This window comes from Labrus bergylta, chromosome 1, assembly GCF_963930695.1.
Source record: "Labrus bergylta chromosome 1, fLabBer1.1, whole genome shotgun sequence".
NCBI classification, from domain to species: domain Eukaryota; kingdom Metazoa; phylum Chordata; class Actinopteri; order Labriformes; family Labridae; genus Labrus; species Labrus bergylta.
The window spans coordinates 12,003,374-12,015,938 of record NC_089195.1 but is presented as its reverse complement, the minus strand read 5'-3'; the positions used below and the strand labels follow the sequence as shown (position 1 = coordinate 12,015,938).

The window sequence follows — 12,565 nt, the reverse complement described above, 5'->3', positions numbered from 1 at the left end:
ATGTGGAAAGCTACACCCTCCCCATAGATCTGTTTCTCCATCTCTCCGTCTGGTTCTCTTTGATCTCCTTCTCCTCTTTATCTCCATTGACTTTTAATTTCCCGCTGAAAAACTCAGGAGATGATATGCAAGCTTTGCAGAATGATACAACACTGCTGATGAAATGACAGCCAGTAAACATAAAACACAATGTATGAGACACAAGCCCCCCCCCCCCACACACACACACACCTCCTGTCTCTATCCTGCCAGGGGGAAGCTTCAAAGCGTGGCTGCTCCGAGCTATCCCCCCTAAAAATAGACACGCCGCCTTTTGGGTTTCTGTTACAACCCCAACGGCAACAATACCAGGAAAGAATGTGTACGTCGGCTAATTATATCCTCAAACGCTGTAAATGGCACAGTGAGCGACGAGCCTGTACACACACACACAAACATATGTGCACACAGGTGACCTGCAGTGCAGAAAGGCCCCTCAAGCACACACACACACACACACACACACACACACACACACACACACACACACACACACACACACACACACACACACACACACACACACACACACACACACACACACACACACACACACACACACACACACACACACACACACACACACACACACACACACACACACACACCAGACGAGTAGGTGTGTCGTAACACGCCTGCACGACAGATCCAGCAGTGACAGTGGAGGGCGGCGTGTGAGCTGAATGCTCAGCGACTTAGAGATCCTCCTGCAGATTTACCATGAGGACACACACTCCTCTCCTGCACTGAAAATGCACCAAAGTCAGAGCGTTCTGTCGGATTGGCAGCGGCTGGTTGTTGTTGTTGTTTTTTTGTGCAACCAGCATTTGGGTTCATTTACAGGTTTCATATTCACGCCCAGACATTCCTTCCAAATGATTGCAAAATAAATTAAAGATAGGAGCAAGTGCAGAGCCCGGATCCTAAAAGTGGAAATGACATTGTGTCCACAATCACAGACACAGCGTACACTGTGGCACACGAGAGATAATAGCCACAGCTAATCTTCTCTGGTGCTCACACTCACTGCACTGTTACTGCCAAGTGTGCTTATAATGCCTGTGAGGGTGTGTGTGTGTGTGTGTGTGTGTGTGTGTGTGTGTGTGTGTGTCCAAAAGTCATACTAACATGGAATTCCCCTAAAACTATAAATCGGTTTTTAAGGGGGTGGTACTCTTTGGAAGTCAGCTGCTGGGAACACACAAACAGAAAGAGAGCTGGATTATAAAATGGGCATAAATGCACGTCTTTGGAAGAAAGGAGAATATAGGTCAGAGGAAATAAAATCAAAATGTCCAACCAGGTCTGATGATGAAAGCAAACCAGCATGTAAACAAATAAGCCGAGCCTTCACCAACCTTTGTGTTTCCTCACGCTCAGTGAATGGGAGAGAAGAGGCGGCAGGAGCAGGCGAAACACATGTCTCTATTTCTCTCTGCTGCTCGCCGTCTGCGCTTAAATTCCAACACTGAGAGCCAGAGAGACGGCGGGAGAGACGGGAGAGGAGGAGCGCGGTGTGAACGACAGAAAGTGAGAGTCACGCTGCAAATCAGAGAACCGGTCGCTCCACTTGTCCGTCCAGATTTCCCATAAAGATGTTTTGGAGGAGCTGCCAGCACACAGCAGATTCTCTCTCTGAGTCCTGCGGGCTGTGCTGCTCGGCTGTCCCGGCGTTTCTCACACAGAGAGAGAACTATCAACAGCTGTGAGTGTGTATGTAAGAGGATATGTGTGTGTGTGTGTGTGTGTGTGCCCTCTGCGAATGAGGGTGTGTGTTTGTGTGGAAAAGAAGCTAAAGGCACCACGTGACGCAGGCTTAATCCCCCCGCCCACTGGGTAGAAGCACACGCACACACACTCAGATTCAGGCAAACACACACATACAGGTTGCTCGACCAATCACAGCTCAGGCTCACACACTAATCACTCCTCCTCCCTCGCCTTTTCTCTCTCTCTCTCTCTTTCTCTCTCGCCCTGTGTCTAGTCATCTCTTTTCTTTCCTCTCTTTTTTCTTTGATCCATTCACTTTCTGCTCTCTCTCTCTCTCTCTCTCTTCCACATTCCACAACCCAGCCCCCCACCCTCTTTCTGTCTCTTTATGTCCCTCATTCCGAACCCCTCGCCCCGCCCGCCGCCCCTCTGGGCGACTGTACTAAAGGTCAGTGTTTATGAGTTTGTCTGGGAGCGCTGTAACTCCAGCCCAACAACCTGCTGCAGCCAAAACTGCACAACCTTTGCACATCACGTCCCTCTGCTCTCTGAGCATTCAAAGAATCAAACTGTGTGCTGAACTCAAACTCAGAAATCATTCAGAATAAAGTCAGAGAACTCGTCCAACTCACATGACAGTGAAGTGATCCAGGTCCAAAGAGGAAGCTGTAACACCTGCTGCAGGAAAGATGACCTCTTGACCCTTAAGGATGTAACCATACCTCCAAATACAACCAAGCACTCATATGAATAAGGACAATTTCAATCGATGAGTCAAAACATATTGCTTTTGCTTTTTATTTAACCAGCAGGGGGAGCTATCTGATCGCTCCTGTACGGACATGCACTCTTAGAGAGAGACAGCGTAATGTGTGAACATAAACAGCTGAATGTTTCTCTCTTCACCCGGAGTTTCTCCTCCAGCCTCCTCGTATTTATTCTGCAGAAAGTCAGAGTGAGCTGATGTGAGAACGCAGCAGGATATAATCAGGAGAATTCACCTGGAGCGAGTGGGAGGAGGTGGTGACGTTTATTCCCTGTGATCGCTGCACGACTATAGACTGTCTGCACACCACCTCTACCATCTCTGTGCTCTAATGAACCTGCTGCATTATGTTTCCTGTTCTCCAGTATGTTCTTCTCCACTCTTTAGTTCAGATTGAGAGTCTGTTCAACTACACGTAGCATTGAAAGAAAGACACATATTCTCATTATAGCGTCATATAGAGGACTCTGCTGCTTCATCAATGTCGTTCTTTTAAAGTTGTTAGGTTGTTTATAGTCTTTAATTCAACCGGTGAGAAATCACTTCACAGGACTGAAATCGTTCTTATGGGTTACAAAAACAAAACCCGGTGATTTGTGAAAGATGAATCACAAGTCACGCCTGCAGAGGAAAAGCAAACATGGCGGGCGTCCAGATGTGAGCGACCTGTCAGACATGCTGTTTGATTTCAGTGTTTGTCTCGAGCTCAGTGTAAATACACTGAGTGACACTGCTTTGGATTGGTTTATATTTAACACTGAATGGAGAGATTTGACATGCATGTGGTGCGTTCAAGCGCTGCAGGTACTTTTAATTCTACTCCATTTATAACATCATTGTCTGAAATATCACAACAGGAAGTAGCTTCTTCAGTCCCCCGCTCAGAGTGCTTAAAGGTTTCAAACCGTCAGAGGGATTAATCTTTAACTTTTAGTGTCTTGTATCAACATGTCACTATCGCACTCAGGCAGCAGACTCAGTCATAAAATCTAACTTGAAACATAAGTGAGCAGATCTGGAGGTTAATGTGTCACAGGTTTTTGGCGGGAAGCCTTTGAGTGAAGCAGAGCAGTCGTACATGAAGGCTGTTAGCACCTGATAGCTCAGATAAGCTGACGCTTTTGTTTCTAGTGCAGCTCTGTGGTAACTGTAGACTGTGTATACAGATGGACAGTGTGACTCCGCCTCCTCCTGTTGAGCAGGATGAAGCCACGACTGCTGCAGACATATTGCAAATTAGCAACCAGAGGCTGTGCAGTAGGGCGTTGTAGACGTCACGGTTATAGATGTTCAGTGACTCTTGTGTTGGTTTTTGTTGCATTAAATGCTCGCCGTTTCTTCTGAACTCTGCTAATATGGTGCACGCCACGGTTGACGTGAGACGCGCTGAATAGATTGGCATTCAACTGGCCAATCAGAATCAAGTATTGAAAACAGCTGTGTAATAAAAAAACATTCAAAACCACACACACACACACACACACACACACACACACACACACACACACACACACACACACACACACACACACACACACACACACACACACACACACACCCTCTGGGAGTTCACACTTTTCTCCTCTGCAGTGCAGTGACTCTGCCAAGTTCACACTGGCATGGAGAGGAGACTGATCACCCACCCCAACCTCTTCCTCCTCCTCCTCCTCCTCCTCCTCCTCCTCCTCCTCCTCCTCCTCTTCCTCCTCTTCCTCTTCCTCCACTCACCACTCACCTCCACAAACACAAACACACACATCATCCTGTCACTGCCAGTCCTGACTCGGTGAAACAGAGCTCCAATCATACGTTCCCGTGTTAAACTCAACGCTGCCTCGCTAACAGGAAACTGAAAGCATTGCAGTTTGTCTGATATCAGTATTTGTATCGACTTCTTCACGTCTCATTTCTGCCTGAACAAACATACAAAGACTAAACTGAGACGGTCCCAGAACAGCGTGCGTCTCCCTGGATGGTAAGAGGCTGTGGAACCCCAGATGACTGTTATTACTTTATGTGACTCATGTAACACATTACAGACGAGGTTAGACTAAACCCAGACCTCGCCGTCTCCACGCTGCCGTTATCGTCTGATGATAACAAGTTGCTCTGAAGGTATCCCGTGTTTCTGTTAAGGTCCTCCCATCCTTCACCCCCTGTGATAAGCCGAGGACAAAAACAAAACACAACGCAGGGGAAGACGTGAGCGTCTGCAGGATAAATGCACGCTGGTATTGCTTACATCCACAGCTCGACCATTAGCATCTCCCAGCAGTAACAGGAGAGCAGAGAGGGGGCACGTTCGCCAACGCTTACCCTTCAGGAATGAAACACTCGACATCATTACCGAGCCCTCTGAGCTTTTTCCCTAAGAACAGAACCCCACGGTGGGAATCTGACAGATGTGGTAACGCTTAAGAAAATAAAAGTCTTTCAGTTAATGGGTGTGAGGGAACCCCACCGACACAGGAGACGCGTTTCTTCACACAGATTGTTTTGACTTCTTTTAACTTCAAACGCCATTTTTTCCCCCATGTGACACGAAGGGTCAAGTTGATGACTGTATGAAGCCATGTGATGACCTTTAGAATAACTCGGCGCAGCTCGTCGCTTCATATAGAAAATCCTGTTTGCATCAGGAGTGCATCACCTGCAGGACGAGCATGCAGGGCTGCACCTTCATCACTATTTCATGACTGCTCACAAAGATCATGTTCAGAGTCTGATTGTATATCACAGAAATTCACTCAAAGTGTTTCCCACACACAGACCTTTGGCTGCCACATATAGAGACCTGTTTGGAGAAGACGTCACCATTATGTCTAGAGCCCGACCGATTTATCAGCCGAACTAACACATCAGAACGAGCAAAACAGCTCAAAAAATATGACTGCTAAGAAATAGGGGAAACGTATAGAACCATGATGAGCATAAAAAGCAAAGTGAGAGAGTGACTGTGAGTGGACTCTGTGGGAAAACAAACAAAGACACTTTGTGTATCCTCGCATTCAGCCCACCTTATCTCGAGCGAGCAACACAGGGTCGACTTCAGCGACAGAATACAGTGAACTTCTTCTACGTGCTGAAGTGCAAGGACAACAAAACAGACAAATCAAACATCCAGCATCTTTGTTTTCCTGCCGTCAGCCTCTTTGAGTGATGCAACAGTGCTCGACATTATAACTGGACCGCTAGCCCGGATGAATGATTGACAGAGTCATGGACGCTCGGGCCAGTTAAAATACTGCCTGAAAAAAAAAAAATGCAGTAACATGTTCTCAATTTCACAGCGCTTTCCTGTTATATCAGTACATTTTTTTTAACGTTGCGCTAATAACTGCTACAGCATCAACGTATCATAAACGCTTGTGCGCGCGCATGTGTGTCACAGTTGAAAGGCAGCCGACAGCATCACTACTGTACCTCCCGCAAGCGCACTCGCTACTCTCGAAATGTACACTCACACACAGATCTTTGCACAGGTTTTATTTGATAAAAAACACGTTTTGTAAAACGGTTTTAAAACCATCAGATCCCGACAAAAGCCGAGCTTAAATCAGCATTCAAAGAAAAACATCACCAGAAGAGTCGAGAGTGACAGCACAACATGACGAAAACAGAAGGGAGAAAAGTTTCAGCCACAGTGACAGACAGCTGGAGGAGCTGGAACACGCTGCAGCTAAATTTCCCCTTAAAGTTGAAGACTAGATCCTGGTAAAGATAAAAGTTATTCGCAAAGCATCTTAGCCCTTAAGAGAGCTCCTAAAGTAAAGATCTAAGGATGAAGAGTTTCTCACAGAGAAGAAAGAAGGAGAGAAAAGTGATCATAACAATTCCAGCTCTATCACAGCCTCATATTAATATCAGATTAAGTAGACTCTTACAGTTACCAGCATGGTGAATAAGCATGAGCACATAAAAATAAGAATTTGTTTTTTCAATTCTTAATTAATTAAATAAAAGTTGTAATTGACTTTTGCATCAGAATGGTTCAAGAGTAAATTGGTGACTGTTATTCTTCAAATCAAAAGTAACGTTCCTGGGTCAGTGGTTACAATGGTTGGGCCAGTGATCTCTGAAAACTAGTGGCCCAGAGGGCTGCAATGCTGAAAACAAGTTCAATATCCAGTCACCAGGTGTGCACGCGCACACACACACACACACACACACACACACACACACACACACACACACACACACACACACACACACACACACACACACACACACACACACACACACACACACACACACACACACACACACAAAGACACTCGCCCACACACAGAGGCGACCTGTAAAGCTGTCACTCGTCTATTTATCCGGCTCTTAACAGCTTGTCGAGTTGTACGCTTGTACGGGAGTGATCCTAAGTAGTCTCTAATCCCCGTTTGAGGGGCAAAGCGGCGTTTAGCGAGCAGCTAATGTTTAACGCACTGAGACGTGTTCACATTCACTTCCTGGAGCGCCCGACGAGAACAATGCAGTCACTGTGTGAGCAGCTGTGTTACTTAGCGAGGAGAAGACACAGACACCATGACAGGGACGAAGTGAAGCGTGGCGAGGGAAGTCTGCCTCGCACTCAAAGTTAGGTGAAGAGATAAAAGACGAATGTTTAGTCTGACGTGTCTTTAGGGACTCATCGTAATCCGTCATTTCCTCCCTGGACAGAAACATGGCCTTGAAGTGACAATGACGAGGTCAATGGAAAGTAACCTCCCAGTCGCCGACTCGGTCAGAGTCAGAGAGTCATGCTACTCCTGGTTAAGTTGGTCGAAAAGCACTTTATTGTGTAGGAAACTGTCAGGAGGAAACTTTAAGCAATAATAGGACTGAAAGGTAACTACAACTCAACCGTCGCTAATAACATAAAGACAAAGATGGTAAAATGTTGCAGCTAGGGGTTAACGATGCGATGCGGTATGGTACTGTATTTTAAAATATGATACAGTACAGTACAGTAGCAGGGTGTAACGTTAGCTTGCTGTCGTGTTACTAGGCTTTTATGTTAGCTTGCTATAATGTTAGCAGGCTGTCCTGTTAGCACACTTAACGTTAGCTTGCTGTCCTGTTACTAGAACCATGATGAGCTTTCATGCTAGCTTGCTATAATGTTAGCAGGCTTTCACGTTAGAAGGCATGTCATGTAAGCAAAACTGTCCCGTTAGCAGGGTGTCACGTTAGCTTGCTGTCATGTCAGCATCCTGTCATGTCAGCATCCTGTCATGTAAGCAGGATGTCCTGTTGGCAAGCTATAACGTAAGCTTGCTGTCGTGTTACTAGGCTGTCATGTAAGCAGACTGTCCTGTTAGCACTCTGTAACGTTACCTTGCTGTCATGTTAGCAGGCTGTCATGTAAGCAGGCCTTCATGTTAGCAGGCTGTAGTGTTAGCTTGCTGTAATGTTAGCTTGCTGTAACATTAGCAGGCTGTAGTGTTAGCTTGCTGTAACGTTAGCTTGCTGTAAAGTTGATGGACTGTTGCGTAAACAGGGCTTCACGTTAGCAGGATTCAGATTTTAGTAAATTTTCAACACAAAAATTCTTCAGCTTATCTTAAAGAAAGTCAGCTGGGAGTTACATTAAAACTACATTTCTAAACATCTCTTGGATATTTTTAGGAGTCTACATCTTGAAGTGATGTACGGACGATAAAGGTTTGTTTATAAAAAGCTGTAAAGGAGGACAGCGTTAGGTTTTTTATCTGTGCTGAGGATCGCATGTGGACGCGCTACGCCCGCTCTAAACAGAATCCTCCATACCTGTTGGCGCTGTCACTCCCTAAGCAATCACAGCCAATCAGATAAGAGTATCAGTTAACCTCATACACAAACACAAATATGTACCTTTTACACTCCCTGTAGACATGAGGATGCCGTACATACCAAGGGTCAAGGGTCAAGAAGTACAGGAGTTATTAAAATATTAGAAATACAGATTTTTGATGTGTCACGTTCCATAAAGATTTGCAAGCAAAAACTTGTTCACGCTGTCTAATATTTAATGGACTTAATTGCAAGTTAGACAGCTTACAAGAGTTTGCATGTAATTGTCTAAGTATTTAAATCATGGCTTTGGACAAACAGCTTTGTTTTGAGTCCCCAACCCTATGATCTACCTACAAGGACACATCATTAGTGGGGATAGAAAGGGTAAAAAAGTTAAATTCAGTCTCGTGTTTGTGCCCACATACTTTGTACCACCCCTGCATAATTCAGTACCCCATGTGGGCCACCCCAGTCTGGACATGCCCCTGAGCTCGAAGAGGCTAGAGGAACCAAATTGAGGAAAACATTCAAAAGAGTTTTTAGCTAAAGTCCAAAAATGTCCAGACAGACTTTGAAACAGCAGCTTAGATTGTAAAAGAGTGTGGGACAGCTTAGCAGTTCAAAGAAGACGTTAGGCCTTCAATTCTGGAGCTAATGAGAACCAAGTCTGTCACAGAGTCCACACTTTGCAGATCCTCACATGTCCCTTCAATTAAACAGGACAAGCAAGCTAAAGAACTGAGACTCACACAAACTTTTGGGAGACAAAAAAAAAGGTGCTTTGTAGCTTCGCCTCCCGAAGGCCAATTCCTCTGAATCAAAGCTATGAAAGGAGGAAACCGCCCACTTTTATCTTCCACCACTGAACGCCATCGTGCATTTAAGCATGAAGGAAGCCGATGACCTTCAAATGTGGAGAATGCATGTGCACGATGTCCTCACCCTTTGTGAAAGCGCCAATACTAACACACTAATCAGCATCAGTCAATGCGAGCAGAGAGGAGGATATCTGAGCTGCCTTTCCATTGGCTGTTGGAAAGTCATGGTGAAGCTTTTTAATGGTATCTCTTATTAAGCATGGAGGTTATAACTGTGAAAGTGAAGCTACTTAAACCTGATTAATCAAAGTCTCACTCGTCTTTTCTGAGACCTACAACGTTGCAGCAGTCGCAGGTATTAAAAGTAACTAGACAGTAATAATCAACCGCCTTTTAAGGACGCTTAAAAACTTCAAAATTCACAAGTGGGGGTATTACCTAATGTAGTTTATGTGGTCTAACAAAACGCCAACATCTCTTAAGCTTGTGTTAACCACAGACCTTATTTCAGGCGTCTAACCACAAACCCATTCAGAATCCCCGTTGACTTTTAAACGTTAGAACCCATGGCGCTCAAATGCTGACTTACTTCTGGGTTTTAGGACTCATTCCCGTGGCGCTCTCTTTCATGCTACAAAGGTGTCTCGATACCGTCGTGGACCAGTGAAGGTATGGAACAACAGGTCTCCCGGGTAAAAAAGGGTAGTTTTGTTTAAGCCAGGAAGGAGCAGATGGAAGTTGGAACTACAGAGACCATCAACCCTTGGCGCCGGTGGCGTTACACAGAGGGAGAACAGAGAGACAATTCTGAATTGTTGAACGCACAACAACTTTCCTTACGTGACATATTTCATCTTACATTTTTCTGTTTGTGAATTGAAGAGGGGTCAGCCATCTTTGCCTTTGCTGATTCTTAAAGACTGTATGCTAAGCTAGCTTCATGAGTGTATGCACAGAGGCAAATATCCTGCTGAAGTTCTCACATCAGCTCACTCTGACTTTCTCCAGAATAAATACGAGGAGGCTGGAGGAGAAACTCCGAGTGAAGAGAGAAACATTCAGCATGTTTGTGTTCCCATATGACGCTCAGCATGAACACTTCAGGAGTTATTCAGGAGTTTTCTGCAGGTGTGAAAGCAGCTAAAAGAAGCCATAAATCGTAAATGATTCAGAGCTCTACACACGTCCTTTATTGTTGTTGCATTAAACGGGGTTAAGTGACTCTGACATTGATGTTTTTGTAATTAAGGACCATTTAAATAAATAAATAAAGGTGCATTAAAGGTGGTGATATGTTCAGACACAGCGGACACTAATCAGCCCGTAATTACAGCAGCTAATAACGGAGCCTCACAGACACTTTAACTAGATCCTGTTGCTTTAAGCACACAAACAAAAACAATCCGTGTGTGGATGTCTCCGCTGCTAACTGCTACCATGTGCTCCAACACGGAGGTACAGACAGCGGAGCGGCCCAACCTGCTCCATGGAGACACAGCATTTTATACCGCTATAGGAGAGCATCTCCAAAAAGGTCGTCTTATCATCACTGCCCGGCTCAGAGGAACCTCTGAGGCTCATTGAGCTTTGATGGTTTCTAACAACAGAACTACTTTGGAAGGTGTTCAAAAACCTTCTGCAGCACTTTAGTGATAAACATACTGAGGCCCTGTGTCCACCTGGCGCTCGTTCTAAGGGTTTTTGAGAGCGTTTGCAGAAGCATGACGCCAAGAACTTTTTCGTTGTGCGGCCGCTCTCAAGGCTTCGAGTTGAAAGTCTTTTTACTTTTCAGAAGGGCGCTGTATTCCTCGAATTTTTGTCTCCTATGGATAATAGGAAAAACATCCTCCGATTGATGCTCAAAGTCAAGGTAAAAAACCACTGCAAGTATGAAACCTACAGTTAAAGGAAACAAGAGTAGTATCGGTCATACAGGCGTCGCTTTAAGAGACTGTTGTCATAGAGACAACACAAACGTGCAGCACTTTTATTCTAACCTTTATTCTCCTGCAAGCGTCAAGCTGAACAGAATAACGACCCAACAGGAAGTCGAACGGAAACGCAGACAGCCTGTCTAGAGTCGATGCTCACACAGGTTGCCATGTGGTGGACACTGAAGCTTCAGTGTTTAGCCAGCTCTGCATGGGTCTGTAAACCTTTCTGTGTTCTAACCTCTCTCCATTTTTCAAAAGCATCTCCAATATTGATCCTAGTTTGAGCACGTTTCTGCTCGTGGAGCTTATTAGAAACATGCAGAGGCTTTTTAGGTCGGGTACAATCACTTCTATCTGAACCAGTTGTCTTGCCCGCTTCCATCGCTGCAACACCTGTTGGTTTGACCTGATAACTGCTCTCATATCTGGCAAACCGAGGGGCGTCCAAAACGGCCGTGTGGGGGTCTCTTAAAAGCGCCTACCTTCTCTGGTCCAAAGAAATCCAGAGCATTCAGGACCAGAATCTGAAGTTAGAAGGAGGACATACTGGCTGCTGCATTGTTGTAACAGGGATACAGATCGCAGTCACATGGTGGATCAATAATAAGGCCTTTAATAAGCGTGGAGGTCATCACTTTGTGGGACCACAGATCTCCATCTTTGTGCAGTGAAGCAGAACCCCCCCCCCCCCCCCTCAGAGAAAAGCAGCATCCTGACCCACAATCACACCGTCTCTGACGAACTGCTGAAGAACATCGAGTGTCCGACCCCGAGCGATAAGACCGGAGCAGATCTCTGACAAGATGCAAACTTTAAAAAAACTGTTTGTGAAGAGCCGTGAGGCTGCAGGGTTCATGATCAGGTCATGAACTTTCCTTCCTCGTCTCTGAATAGACATCTGACGCATTTAAATAAATCAGATCAATCATTTATGAGATGAATTCAATTGAATTATCTCATATTTTTTTTATCGTTGTCAGAGGGAGTTGTCCTCTTGTTGCCGAGCATACGGGCCCCGTGACTCGTCTGTGGGCAATCAACGAGGCACAACACGGAGGGGGCGTTGGCCTGAGTGCGTGTGTTTGAGGACTATCTATTACACTATCCGAGGAAGCAGACAGATTCAATATGTATGAATGAGGTCATTATGCATGAAACAGAACTGCTGCCCGAATGCAAACACACACACACACACACACACACACATATTTACACATACAGTCACACACTCACACGAGTTTCCATAGCAACTCCAAACAAACAGTGCATGCATGCGGTGACCCCACCCCAGCAGAAAAGAGGAAGAAAAGGAACAGTGGGACAAAAACAGAGAGAAAGGGGGACAAAGAGAGAGAGACAGGGAGAGAGAGAGAGTATGGATCATTAAAGATAAACAGAGACGTTTGAGAGGTATAACTTTAAGTATAACAGAAATCAAAATGAGGAGAAATCAGACGTCGAGACCATTAGATGATTGGAGGTTTCATATGAATATGTGTGAAGATTTCCTTGATGGTCGACCGTTTGTTCTG

General features: G+C 45.3%; 1 protein-coding gene across 8 annotated transcripts in view; it reads right to left on the bottom strand.

Annotated features, from left to right (window-relative positions):
• add3a (adducin 3 (gamma) a) overlaps positions 1-12,565 on the bottom strand; it is a 98,958-nt gene that overhangs the window by 40,462 nt on the left and 45,931 nt on the right. Inside the window, exons 1-2 of one of the 8 annotated variants that reach the window (XM_065954128.1) lie at positions 1,398-1,816; positions 1,168-1,230 (exon numbers count right to left, since the gene is read on the bottom strand). The exons of 3 other annotated variants lie outside the window; for them this stretch is intronic. The gene's annotated coding sequence lies outside the window, so the exon portion shown is untranslated. Of the gene's footprint in view, positions 1-1,167; positions 1,231-1,397; positions 1,817-12,565 lie in introns of those variants that run through there. 4 more of the 8 variants (XM_065954153.1, XM_065954117.1, XM_020653262.3 and 1 more) reach the window with 4 other exon arrangements.